This window comes from Panicum virgatum, chromosome 9N, assembly GCF_016808335.1.
Source record: "Panicum virgatum strain AP13 chromosome 9N, P.virgatum_v5, whole genome shotgun sequence".
Lineage (NCBI taxonomy): Eukaryota > Viridiplantae > Streptophyta > Magnoliopsida > Poales > Poaceae > Panicum > Panicum virgatum.
In genome coordinates, this window is record NC_053153.1 from 13,054,421 (window position 1) to 13,069,133 (window position 14,713).

General features: G+C 43.9%; 1 pseudogene; it reads right to left on the minus strand.

Annotated features, from left to right (window-relative positions):
- Window positions 1-8,030: 8,030 nt before the first annotated feature.
- LOC120688722 lies at window positions 8,031-13,206 on the minus strand (annotated as a pseudogene).
- Window positions 13,207-14,713: the final 1,507 nt, after the last annotated feature.

Here is a 14,713-nt window from a genome sequence, read left to right on the forward strand (position 1 = left end):
GACACTCCACTGGTACAGTTTTCAAATTTTCAGTTTTGATAACTGTGTCGATGGTGCTCCCACTGAAACTGACCTTATGCCAACACTCACAGTTGTAGGCGAAGCCATAGCCATATGTAGGGCTCTAGCTTTGGCACCACCAATGGTCGCACTCCACCAATGGTCGCACACGCCATCATCGATAGGTCTGGCTCATATCAATTTTGGGGAAGAGTTCCGTGAAACTTTGGAGCTGAGCGAGAGACATGCCGCACCCCTTGGATGTGGCGGAGTGGTAGTGGGCTTGCTTGAAGAGACTGAGAGACGGGATTACGTTTTCGACTTAATTCTAACTAAGGAAATGGAGTATTTGGCCCAACATAATTTATACTCATGCATATACCTGAGATACACTGAAGTTTTGCTGGAAAAAGTTTGGTATCCTGGAAATAGCTAGGAATCAAGGTGGCTCCACCCCTGCGAGGGTCCATTTGGGATGGGTATATCTTCTTTGACTTCACCTATTTACGCAAATCATGCAATGTAATGTGAATCTGTTTGGCAAACTGGAGAAAAATAAACTAGAAATTGAGGGAAGCCTTTTTTTTTTTGCTTTATCGGCTTTAACTTCACCATTGGAATCGTTTTAAAAGAAACACTCCCAAACAGCTCTTTAATTTTTTTCAGCACATTGTGCCTTACCATGCAAACAAGTGCAAATACCCGTCGTTTACTTATTGACATCGCCTTTTCTGGAGCAATTTTATCCTGGGCACGGCAACCCTGTGTTGGTCTGTTTAGCTATGCAGAAATGATGTGGTGTTCGATAACAAAATTTTTTCCTTTTTGCAGGTTATCTACTCAACTACGCATTGGCTCCGTACTTGGGCTATCCCTCAGAAGCATACTTTGCAAGACAAGCTTGTAGCGGCCTCTCATTTCTTGGCACAGGTGGCCAAGGTTTTTTTTGCCCGGGCACATAGGTGGCGGTCTAGTTTTAGGATTGACAGTCATTATTGTGGAAGGATATTTATCAAACTCTGATTAGGCTGTGTGTCGTTCAGACAGAGGTCGGGAAAATTTCAAAACGATGTATCACCTTGATGTAATGTGCTTGAAATAAATAAAATTTCCCTTTTCCAAAAAAAAAACAAGTGGCCAGGCACGATCATCATTCCACGGAAGCTTGCCATTGCCAACCTGGTCCTGTTCCATCGGTGTATGTCAAACGATGGAAGTATGGCCAAGCAAACTACAAGAGAAGGAACAGAATGGAAGTTCCTTGCATCTCACAAAGTACACAGAGATTAACTGCAGCAAAGGTTTGGTAACATCAACAACCACACAGACCCGAAGACACATAGACCTCAGGCACGGCATTTCCCATCAGAATCCACTTGTACCACTGGGTTTGCTTTGTCTTCTTGGATTTCAAGATCTTGGAGTAGGCATAGGGACCAGCTTTTGAGGATCTGGCGCTGATCGCCCAAGAAGAGCCCTAACTTTTACAACACAAGAAGCGCAATGCACAAGCGTGACAACACAAGAGGCTGGTTTATTACATCAGGAATGAATGAGCATTAGTACTCGTAATGGAGTGGAGCAGATGGTGCAAACAACGTAATGTTTTGTATACCAGGTGTCATGCCTTTTGGCTTGAAATGTGATATTTTACAGAGGTCATCCTTTGATGTGGTGTGGTTTGTATAAAGACAGAAATAAATGTACAAGATCGCAATGAAGGGGGACAATCAATCAATTGGGGAGTTGTATCATCATTGTCTGGCGATAATACGACCTCTAAAGAATGGTTCACTACGGGAAACCGAACATTTGCTGTGTGTCTAAATATTTGACGTGTGTCGGATTTCGGGCACACGGCAAAGCTCATATTTGCCGTGTGCCGCAGATCCAGCGCACGGCAAAAATATACGCACGGCAAAGGCCCCTTTTACCGTGTGCTAATCATGGAGCCACACGGCAAAAATCAAGCACACGGCAAACATCGGCAAAGACGTTAGTTGCCGTGTGCTAGCATAGACGGCACACGGCAAACATTTGAGACACGCCAAAATACGGAAAATATTTTGGGCAAGCCAGACAGGCCAAATTTGTGCCGTGTGCTAGCCCGTAGGGCACACGGCAAAAATATTTGTCGTGTGCTGTCCCAAAAAAACACACGGCAAACTACTTGGGCAAACCACGTGGCCCTTTAATTTGCCGTGTGTTTTTGGCCTTTGTCGTGTGCCTCTTCACAAGCACACGGCAAATGTGATTCAAAAAATTTGAACCAGCCCTTCAAAATTTTGTGGGTATCTTCATATTGTTCATGGGTCTATAATCTATATTTTGGTGTTTTTTTCGGTTCTTTTTCTATTTTTAACATTTTAATTTCATGAAACTGAATTTTAGAGAAATAGTCAAATTTGAACTACAATAATTGTATGTAGTTCAATACTGTAAGGAAAAAAAATGATATTCACACCCAGAAGTCCCATGTGAGACCGTATCCAAAAAATGGATGGAAAATTCGAAGATCTTGGTCATGTACCATGACTAGGATCGTCTAGTCATATCGTTTTAAAATTCTATAAAAAGCAAACGAAACCTAAAAATCACAAGATTTGTTCGGATATCATCATTTCATGTGTGTAGCCTGAGGTAAAAAAATTGAGAAAGATTCGCACAAGTTGTCATGTACACTGCTTATAACGCGGTCAAACTCTGAGAAGATTCGAAGAGTTAATACGAAGGAGCCACTCAGATTTCAATTTGAAGTGACGGGTGAATTGGGGTTGGACTTCTAAACTTTTTGTATATGCAATAGACTACTTAGTTTGTGTCATGCCAATTTTTTGTATCTTTTTGGTATTTCTTAATTTTTTAGAAGTAAATAATAACATGTGATATATACATATGCCTACATGAAATAATGGATTTTTTTTGCAGATTTTTTTTGCATGAATTCATCAAACTTAAAATTGTTGAGTGATGTTTGCAAGATGTTTCAATTATTTAAAAAATAAAATTTAGTTTAAGATATATGGAAATTAATTTTGTTTTTTTATTTGCCGTGTGCATCTATTAAATGCACACGGCAAATAGACCCTTTGCCGTGTGCCATGTATCTGGACACACGGCAAAAATGATCTTTGCCGTGTGCCCTGTATCTGGACACACGGCAAAAAGAATCTTTGCCGTGTACCCTGTATCTGGACACACGGTAAAAAGGCTCTTTGCCGTGTGCTTTGAATCTAGGCACACGGCAAAGGCGCGGCAATGACACTTAGCCGTTTTGATTCCGTGCCGACAGGCACTCGCTTCACTCGTGTTGCCGCCACGCCTCCACTCCGCCCCCGCCTCCACGCCGCCGCCGCCGCACCACCACGCTGCCGCCGCCGCGCCGCGACGCCGCCCCGCCTCCACCGCGCCGCGCCGCCGCCGCCCCGCCTCCACGCCCGAGCCACCGTCGCCTCCTCCACGAACCACCGCGCCTCCTCCCCGGTCAGCACGCCCGGGCCGCGGTCGCCTCCTCCCGGTCGCCACGCCCGGGCCGCCGTCGCCTCCTCCCCGGGTCGCCATGCCCTGGCCGTCGTCGCCTCCTCCCCGGCCCTGAGTTCCGGCGCTGAGTTCCATCGCCCTGCCCCGCACTGTCGTGATCCGTGCGCCAGCGTGGAAGGTCCTCACAGACGCCGGCGGGCGCCTGCTCCGCATCGACGTAGCCATGCTTCACTGCGTCAAGACATTCGTTGCACACTTGCACCGCTATCGAGCTCGCTACGGCATTAGTACCAGCAGGACGCTGCTACCGCCCGTATTTGCTGCTTTGTGCTTGCCGCCTGTCAACACAGCCACGCTTGCCACGTCGAGGTGATTTTGCTGTTCTTAGTGCAGCCTGTCAATTCGACCATCCTCGACCCACCCAAGGTGATTTGATGTGCTAATGCTCTGTCTTGCTAATGCTTGCACTTTAGGTGTTTGACAAAATGCAAGTTCAAGTTCATAAATTCGTTCTTTCAGTATATATTGTTGATTGCCTTTGTTACCGTATTTTCAATGCTGCTACCTTCTCTGTTAGACAACTTTTCAGCCAATAATAGTGGTTGGAGTCCGTAACAGTTTTTGACTTGTGCTACCATATCTGACTAGCTTTGCATGCTTAATTACAACAACCTAACAAACTGATTTACTATACTGTGAATTGTGTGCCACCATCCCGTCATACTCATATCAACATATTTATACCTCTGCATTCCTGCTTTCTTTTTAAATGGTTCATATGTTGGATACTCTACTTTCATCAGACAGTAATACAGTAATACTTATTCTTGATATCTTCTTGGAAATGATGGTCCTCAATTGCTAATATCTGGAGCTACACATTGTGTTTTGTCTACTGTGAGGGAATGGATAGCCCGGGAGGAGTTTGAAACAAGGAGCGGATCAATTCGGCGTTGTTCGCTAAAGGTTAATGTGCTGTGTTTGTTCAGATTTGCCCCGCACTGGCGCCCCCGCCGCGGCGCTCCACCGCTCCACCGACTCTTTGCCGCCCCGCTGTGGCTCAACATCCCATAGGTGAGCCAGTGCATTGATGCTTCTTTTTGCAGGGTTAGAAAACTTCAATTTCGAGGGGAGAGGTGGTACTAAAATTTTCAATTGACACCATTCTGTATCTGTTTTGGCAGGAGAGGCTATTGTGCACACCGTCCTCGAGCCGTCCGCACCGACACGCGCGACATCGCCTAGGCCACCGTCGAGCCCTAGGTGAGGACGATGCAAACAACACTTCATTTCGTTTCATGTTTGTATAGGAGTAACCGAGTTAGGCATCACCCGTTCGAAGGAGATACGGTTGGATATATTAAGATCTTTGCATATGTATGACCGTATCTGTTTCGAATTGTCCATGTTTTTTGGACAGCCTGATAGGGTGCGTAGATGGGGTTAGTTCTCATGGTCTACGCCGATTCGAGACAGAGTCTCGGCATCATCTCCTCGTTGTTTATTATCTGTCATACCCGTGCCAAACCGACAATCGTCTCAAGGGTTAGGATGTTGTGTATAAGGTGTCCCCTCACGGTAAACTACCTGTCCCGAACAATGAAGATTACAACATAGACCCAAACACATATACAGAAGAGTTCTTTCAAGAAGATGGGCTAGAAGGGAGTTTCCAAATAGATTTAACAGAAGCAATCGGAATGGAAGTAGACAATGAAAGTTTTGTTCACGAGGATGCCGGGGATGACGTTCATAATGCGAAGGACTTGGAATTACTTGAGCGATTACGTTTAGGCAATGACAGTGATGATGAAAGTGTTCCTCCTTTGGAGCACGCCGTTGATGATATCGACGGACGTGATAGCGATGATGAGACTTACGATCAAGCTAATCCCGATCTTGAAGAGTATTTCTAATACATGTATGATCCGTATTTGCAACAATTATATCAGTTTTTCACTTGTTCTAATTATGTTTATTTTTTACTACTGGCAACAATTAATTTGTAATACATGTTCGGATTATGTTTATTTTTGTACTACTTGCATTAATTAATTTCTAAATATTGTTCTGATTGGTTTGCCCCTTTTAATTTCAGGTGATAGATCAAAGATGGTGGGGCGCGGCGGAGGTATGATGCAGTCGTTGGAGGCTGTGCTGCACAGAGTTGCTGGGACGGTAAAAGGTAAGTAACTTTAGCCTATTTCATTACGTTTCGTACTTATATAGTTCAATTCCAATTTTACACAAATATTTTTCGCAGGAATTTGTAATTGTCGTTCCAGGTGTTCACAAACGCATCCCCAATGGCATTCTGGGCCTGCTTTGCAAGGACCACTACCCTGGATGCATCGAGATTGACGGCCGTCTTCAGCCGGCGTCGGCTTGGGAGCACTACATCCAAGCCATCGATAGACCGGACCGGGAAGGCAGGTGCTTTGCGAGCAAAGCAGAGCGGGTGTTGCAGGAACTGTGGGTAAGTCTTGTATGCGCTATAATTGTCAATACATCTCATTAATTGGACATTCTTGATATAATGGCTTCGTTCATCATCATGTGCAGGATTTCTACAGGTGTGAGGAGGGAATGATGACCGTGGCACGCGAGGTGGCAAACACGGCCTGTCACAAGCTGGTGGCGGATATGCTCTACGAGGCGCTTATCCAAGCCAACTGTGATTACAAACGTCGCATCGAAAAAGTGAAGACCAACAAAGGGGCTGTGTGAAACCTCAGGCTAACTCGGGAACAATATATGAGGGTAAATATACAATATTATTAATATTGACTTTTACTAAAATGAAGTACGCTACAGTTGATCTTCTTATATGTCATGTATGACCTGCAGGTGATTCCTTGGTGGTTAGCCGGGAATGAACAGTGCTGGGACATGATAATCGACAGGTGGTATGCGGAAGGTTGGGTGGAGATGCACGAGTCTTGCCGGCAGCGGCGTTTGATGATGCCAGGTGCACCACACCATCAGGGCAACAGTCACCTACGACAGTACGCGGCCAGATGGGTAAGTGAATTCATTTCTTCATTTTAACGCTCAACCGTACACAATTTGTAATCATCTTTCTTTTTTCACAGTCGGCCTCACATGGAGGCGAGCCTTGCCCCCCGATCAAGGCGTGGACTTTGGCCCACAAAGGGAAGGCGACATCGGATGTCAACTACAACCCGGCGGACCCCCCAGAAGCGTACAGCCACGCGACTGTCCACAGTCGCCTCAGTGAGTACAACTTGATGGCAACGGAGGTGCATGGGCCGGACTTTGATCCGAGCACGGAGCCCATTGATGGAGAAGTCGTGATGAGGGTGGGAGGAGGGAAGAAGCATGGCCGGTACTGGATTGGAGACAGCTTGATTGACACCGCCAATACTCCTACTCTCGCGCAGATTCGAGCCAGGAGCACCAGCTCTAGCCCGGCCATACGCCCACGTCAGAGCACTACGGAGATTCAGATGGAGGCACTGAAGGTTATTTCTGTTACAACAAAGGTTTATTAATTTTTACATCTGTTTCTTGGTACTCTAACCATGCAATCTAATTTTGTAGGCCCAGATGCAACGGGACTTTGAAGCACAGCTCCTAGCACAACAGCAGGCGTGGGCGGCACAGCAGCAGGCGTGGGCGGCCGAGCGGGAGAGGATGCAGCAAGACCTTCGGCAGACACAGGAAGCCTCCTAGCAGAATCAGATGCAGCTGGCCCTGGCTTTTCAGTTCATGCAGACTCTGGGCTCGCAAATGGGTCTTTCGCCACCGCAATTCACTCAGACTAATATCCCTACGCGTGCAGCTACCCCTACTCCTGTGAGCGATTTCACAACCTTCTAATTTTATTTATCGTTATTTGACTAATAGACAACTCTATCATGACTTAGAAACAATGCCTTAGAAACAAAGACTTAGAAACAAAGACTTCAAATTAATGACTTTGAATTTGCAGCCTCAATCGGCGGCATCAAATGATGGGCCAACAGAAATATCCCCTTCGCCGATGCCTCAGAATGTGTGGCCGCCTCCTCATTGGGTGACTTACATGCAACAGTTCCAGCACCCGCCGCCGCCGCCGCCACCGTAGTCGTGAGTTGTGGTTGTATGGACATGCACTCTTTGTATAGACTATCGTTTGAACTTGTGCTTGTATGGACATGTATGAACTACCGGTGCTTGATGGACTTGTATCGACTACATTTGGGTTTGTATGCATTGCGATATTTGTATTTGGACTTCTATGGATTGAATGTGATGCAAATTGTGATATATGAAATGATTGTGACATTTGATGCAATATATATGAATTGCCTGTGATGTCAATTTGATTGGAATCTGAAATATTTGTGATTAAACAAAAAAAATAAATCTGAAAATTAATTTTGCCGTGTGCTGTCATTTTTTGCCGTGTGCCAAGGCAAGGCACACGGCAAATCTGCCATTCTTTGCCGTGTGCCTGTCCACGTGGCACACGGCAAAACGGCTTTGTTTGCCGTGTGCCTGGGACAGGGCACACGGCAAAGCGGCTGTGTTTGCCGTGTGCCACGCCGTTACGGCACACGGCAAACTGGCTGTGCCACGTAGTGTTTGACACTGCACTTTACTTTGCCGTCGGCCTAATATTGCACACGGCAAAGTATTTGCCGTGTGCCCGAGATGTAGCACACGGCAAACTAACTCTTTGCCGGCCGTTGTTTGCCGTGAGCTGTTTGCCGTGTGTTACACTCGGCAAACACTTTGCCGAGTGTAAAGCGGCCTTTGCCGTGTGCCCTTGGTGGTTCTATTTCACCTTCCAGAACCAAGTTCAAATCTGATAACTGGTTGCCTGTGTTGAGATCATGGACCAATTTCTGAGGCCCAAATGTGTACCTTCGCGTTTCACGGCTGCATATATCCTTTATAGCTTGTTTGTTCATCATCTTCATGTTTGATACTCCCAATTCTCTTGCTAATAAAAGGAGCTTTGCTTTCAACCTACTTGTAGCTTTTAGCCTGTTTGCAAAATAGCTTCTCTCCCCTGTTGAGGGCTAACTTGTTAAATTCCATTAACAAATTACAAGTGCATGCCAATTTACATTTGTATATGCAGTAGGCTTTTGTTCCGTACCTGAACTTTCCGCAGTGACTCCACTTGGTTTGTGTTGAACACTGACAGCAGCACAGTTTCTGCTATCTCGCTTCTTACATTCAGAAGAAGGTGAGGGAGTGATCTCTATATCATTGTCATCCAAGTGAAGATTAATTGGCCTATCCAAGAAGAGGGGAATTGCGTCTACTCTAGCTGATAAGGCCTGCAAGCTTTGGTAAATTTTGGGTTAGCCATTCTGATAAATAGCAACATATGAAAAAGATCATGATAGAATAGTTCGACCATGATACAGATGTGCACACAAGCTAGAATCCAGATTTTCTACCTGACTTTTGCAAAAGTAGGCGTGGCAGTTAAACTATAAGGTTTAGCACTGAAATACGAAGTAAAAAACCACACAATCTATTATTCAAACTTAGTGGTCAAATAATCAGAATTCATAACATGTTACTTGATATTTTAACTTCTATCGGCATATTTGTTCCAACTGTGTTAGAAAGTTCTTCAGAATTACCATGATTTTCTTTTCAAATAGTATATTTACTTGTAATGATGCAGCTTCGATCAACCTCTGTGTATTAACTTGTAACTTCCTCTGCTACCAATTCATGAGTGGGCGACATAATGATATCAGTCTATATAGTTCTTGTTCTATCAGTCTATGCATATTAGTCAACACTTGCAAACAATTATGAAATTGTTAGCCTCAAACATTACTTTCCATAACTTGAGCAATCTATTGGTTAAACATCTTGTATTGCATTTATGTGCTGTTTGATAATTACACGGATAAGTTGCATACATAACCTAAACTTTGTACACAACAATTCCTGATGAATTCTGATAAAACTAACAAACAACAATAGAAAGCATAATCACCTGATATTTATCAGAATTTTCAAGGGAAGAGTATATCATTCGATGCATTCCTTTTTCTCCAAAATGGATGCCAAACATGTACTCTGATTCAATCTCCATAGCTAAAGTCCGGACATGGCCACTCATTGAAGAAATCTTCTCAATCAATCCAACCTTGCAACCTTGCTTCCGTGCCCAACTTGTATACATGCCAAAGACATTCGCTGCCCATAGCTGGAACAGAAAAATACCAACTTTATCAATTTCAAAAGTAAATATAAAAATTTCAGAAGGTTGAAGATGTCCGCATTCATAATAACATATCAATATATATGTAGTAGTATGAGATCACCATATGTTGTTAACATATTTTGAAGAAATTTTATAAATGAAGTAAGCACTCATTAGCTTTATTTCTTCAGTGGAGTTGAGCAGAATAATAATTGAAGCCTAATTTGTAAGAGTAAACAGGATGGTAAGATATGTATTCAAAGCAAGGTGAAATTATAACTAAAGCTACATCAGCATTTTTTAAACTGTTACCATTAACCTTTGACCGATAATACATAGACCAATCAACTTACCTCAGAAGCAACACCATCTGATACTGCAGTAACAATAATACAAGCTCCTTCCTTGTCGTATGGACCCTTAAGAAGCTTGTACATCTGGTAGCGATCTAGATACTCGCTAGCATCTACTGAAGATTTGTATGCTTGCTTAAATAGCTCACCATTTATGGCATCCATCTCAGATAGTTGACTTATCAACTTTGCCTCTTCAGCCTGCAAAGTATATTCAATGACAACTGCTAGATAACCAAATTGCAAATTCCTATGGTAGGTCTATGCATAAAATCAAGACAAAAGAATTGAAATTGTGAATTTGCACTGTTTAACCAAGTGACGGGATAGGCATGGTTCCACTTATATTGTCTGTTCAAACCTTGAAAACAAGAGCCGTTTGTTTAACTCAAATTATTGTACAGAAATCACCTTGAAGCGAAGATCTTTTAGATGGTCGACCACCCTGATGGCATCTGCCAGAGCAGAGAGCGTCTCATACTCTCATGTGACTTAGCTGGATTATCCCACAAGTTACGCTTCCGCAGTACTTCTTCCTGCTTAATTCTCCGTGCTTCCTCCAACTCAAGAGCACTGGATGCGGTGGTTTCCACCCGGACAACTGCATCTTCAATCCTCTTTTTCAAGGAGTACAGACCTTAAAACAACAAGCAAACAATGTATTTAGCAGTTTGAGCTTTTGGGTTTAGAGGAATTTTACAATGATTGAAAAAAATAGGAGCTGTCCATATGATAAAATCATACGATGGTGAAGGTAGGAAGTACCTAGGATAAAGTACCTGGTACTTCCAAAATGTGGGGCCAAATACCAAAAAGTGAGATCGAATACTAATTTAATTTAATTTTTATAAATACTTTCTATAAATCAACGGCTAGAAAAAAATTCAAGATAAAAGTACCTGAAAGTACCCATTGGTATTTTACAATAATTGTAAAAGAGCTCTTGGGTTTAGCAAACAGTACTTTGTTCAACTTGGCTCAGTGTAAATGTGCAAATGTTGTCCCAGCCACCTTAACTTAGATGCCAAAAGAAAACATGCATAAAGAAAACACCGACAGTCTATATTCAGGACTGCCCTTTATCAGGAAACTACTCCAGATGAATTATGACTTTATGTACCCAAAGCTTCTGTTTTTCATAGAAAATCCGTCCCCGGCAATCTCTTTACCCAAAAAATTAGCTATTTTGCTACTCTTTCTCCTTTCTCAGTTCATCCAACTGACCAGCATTGTACACCGACGATGCCCGTAACAAAATTTACTGATCCGCAACATAATGAGAAGTGCTTAAAGCTTGAATAGCAGACGTACCGAGCTCCTTGTAAGAGGCGGCGCCGTCGCCGCGTCCGTCCGCCGGGAGGGCTGCGGTGCGGACGGCGAGGCAGGCCCCGTGCGGGGCCGGATGTCCGAGCGCACGTTGCCGGCGAGGCTACCGCAGCCATTGCCGCACGTGCATTACCAAAGAAATTTTTTTGTTATCGAACACCACAGCATTTCTGCATAACCAACAGACCAACACGTATTTGGGCTCATGGGCTCCCTGCAGGTCGAACCCGTCCCGGGTACCCTGTGGGTCGAGCCTAATGGGCCCCTACCCCTCCCAAAAAGGCTACTTTTTTTCCCTAAAAGAATCACGCCTAATCGGCTGACTCAAAAAATAAATACGTGCTTCAAGGCTTAAAAAAATAATCACGGTCAATAGCAGATTTCGTTACCATACCCCTCCCAAAAAGGCTACTTTTTTCCCCTAATGGGCTGACTAAAAAATACGTGCTTCAAGGCTTAAAAAAAAAGAATCACGATCAATAGCTGATTTCCTTACCATAAAAAAACCATAGTCATATTGCTTATTTCCTTACCAAAAATTCCTAATTAGTGTTTAATGTAAGATTTCATATCAGATCAATTTAAAAGAAAATATTCTCCACGATGCGATTACTCTCCTTTTTTGTTCCTGTCTAATATATAGGACCATATATATCGATAGTAGGAGCAGATCTGGCGACCGCCCTCCGCGTGCAGACCGCCCCGGAGCTGCTGCCGGCGTGCACCAAGCTTTCACAGTCCGATCTGCCGCCGGACTGCATCAACTAGCCCGCCACTGCCACAGCCCCGCCGCGCCCGTCACCTCAGGGAGAGGACGCCCCCAACCAGATCCTGTTGAGTGTTTGCAAGATGAGTAGTTAAATCACCCTTCCATTGGTGCATGTGCTGCCGTCCGTTAGCCTTTTCCTATGCTGATTCCCTTATTACAAATTCCATGCAGATAATGGGTACTAGCAAAGACGATGCACAAATGATGGACGAGTTGTGGGTTCCGTTGAGAACATTAGTCTCACAATGGACGAGTCTGATGATGCATTGACTAAAGCGGCAACTTTTAATACGCCACCATATGCTTTGAGAAGTTTGTTTGCTACTATTATTGTTTACTGTGAGTGTACTAATATCCGAGCTCTATGGGATAAGCATTTTGAAGCTATGGCAGAAGATTATCGTCGTGACAATGGGTCTTCACCAAATGTGGTACAGATGGTGCTCAGAGATGTCTCTGATATCGTCTCGTCCATGGGTAAAGATATCCGAAAGTTACGGACTTCCTGAGTTGCATGTATCACAAGGTAACATGGAATTTACCTGATTTGTTTCTTGGTAGATGTTCATTACCCATTGTATGTAATGGGTCATGGTTAATATTACTAAAATTTTGTTTTTCTGTATATGAAATATCTAGAGACTACTTCAGAGAACTTCTCGAGGAAATGAAAATTGGATTTGATCCCAAAGACTTGGAAATTATTCCAACGCTGAATAAAGAACAGAGGTCCGGGTTTGAAATGAACAGATGCCGTGCGGATCGTGATCAACATTATCACTCTATCATGTAGCAGTTTGAAGATTTAGCCATAATGTACTTCCATTTGTCTACATTATCAGTCTATCATGACATTCTCAAACGTTCAATAATAATATTATGTCGCATTGTGGAAATTTTTTTTGATCATCTATTTTTTACTTAGATATAAATATGATTTCATAAAATATATCGCAATCTCGCCTGTCCGGCGGCAAAGGCGAAACCGTGCCCGGGCCGGCGGGCTTCACAGCGGCAGGTGCTCGCGCACGAAGCGCGACCCGAAGATGCATGCGACGACGTACGTGCCGTGCCCCGGTCGCGGCCACGCTGACCACCATCGCCTCTCGCGCACGTACGGGGCGGGGCGTGCGGCCTGACGGACAGCCACGGCGCTAACAGTGCGCGGCCCATATAGAAAAATATGATTTGATAAAATATATGTACCAATCACACTTGCCTCAATTTCGGTATTGAAGCAAATGTGGAGAGCATATCGTGATGGTGCAGTCTCTTGCCCCTCCCAAAAAGGCTTATATTTATTTAATTCGAACTCAGCAACGTTTTCTCTCATTTTTTGCTATTGCCTAATATATACGGGCATATATATATATATATATATATATATATATATATATATATAGCTAAGCAAATGTGGAGAGCATATCGTGATGGTGCAGTTAATGGGGATCTTGAGCAAAAAAAAAAATGTGCTTCAAGGCTTCAAAAAAAATCACGTTCAATTGCTGATTTCCTTACCATAAAAAAACATAGTCATATTGCTTATTTCCTTACCAAAAATTCCTAATTACTGTTTAAGGTAAGATTTAATATCAGATCAATTTAAAAAGGAGATATTCTCTACGCTGCGTTTACTCTCCTTTTTTGCACTTGCCTAATTTATACGGTATATATATAGTAGGAGGATGTAATGGTCTACATTTTGTAATCTTTCTGCGCCCAAAGAAATCCTGCTCCAGTTCATGCGTTTGGTTCCGGCGTGGGCAACTCGCCGGGTAGCCGTCCGCCGACTCCCACCGCCTGGCTGCAGCACAACGGCCGTCTCCAGATCTGCCGACCGCCCTCCGCCTGCTGCCGGCGCGCACCAAGCTTCCGCAGTCCGATCTGCCGCCGGCCTGCATCAACGAGCCCGCCACTGCCACAGCCCCGCCGCGCCGTCGCCTGAGGAGAGGACGCCCCCAACCAGATCCTGGTGAGTGTTTGCAAGATGAGTAGTTAAATCACCCTTCCATTGGTGTCTGTGCTACCGTCTGTTAGTCTTTTCCTATGCTGATTCCCTTACAAATTCTATGCAGATAATGGGTAGTAGCAAAGACGATGCACAAATGACAGACCAGTTGGTGGGTTCCGTTGATGAGAACATTAGTCTCACAATGGACCTAGATTCTACAAATGTCCAGGAAAAGTCTGATATGGACACTATGTCTCCCTCATATGAAGATAAGGGATCATGCCAAGTTGATGTACCGACTGAATCTCTATTGGTAGAGGTCAAAGACTCATCAATCGATGCAGATCAGTCACCAGCTAATGATTTTCCACAGGCTATTAGACACAACAAGCCCAAGAAAGCACACGTCACATCCATTAGGGCAGAAGGTACGTATCCTTTTACATATATGAATTCTAATTTTTTCCTATGTGAAAGGAATCTAGACCCCTAAGTGGGTTTTGGTGTTTGACGACAAAACCGTGTACGCTTAATGTGTTGATTGAGCATGTGTGCAGGAGCTACGCTTGGATAAATACTTGAGAATGATAAAGTACGCCCCTAAAAAAGGAAATGAAAAAGCATTGTTGGATATAAACTCTAGAATTAGATTTTTG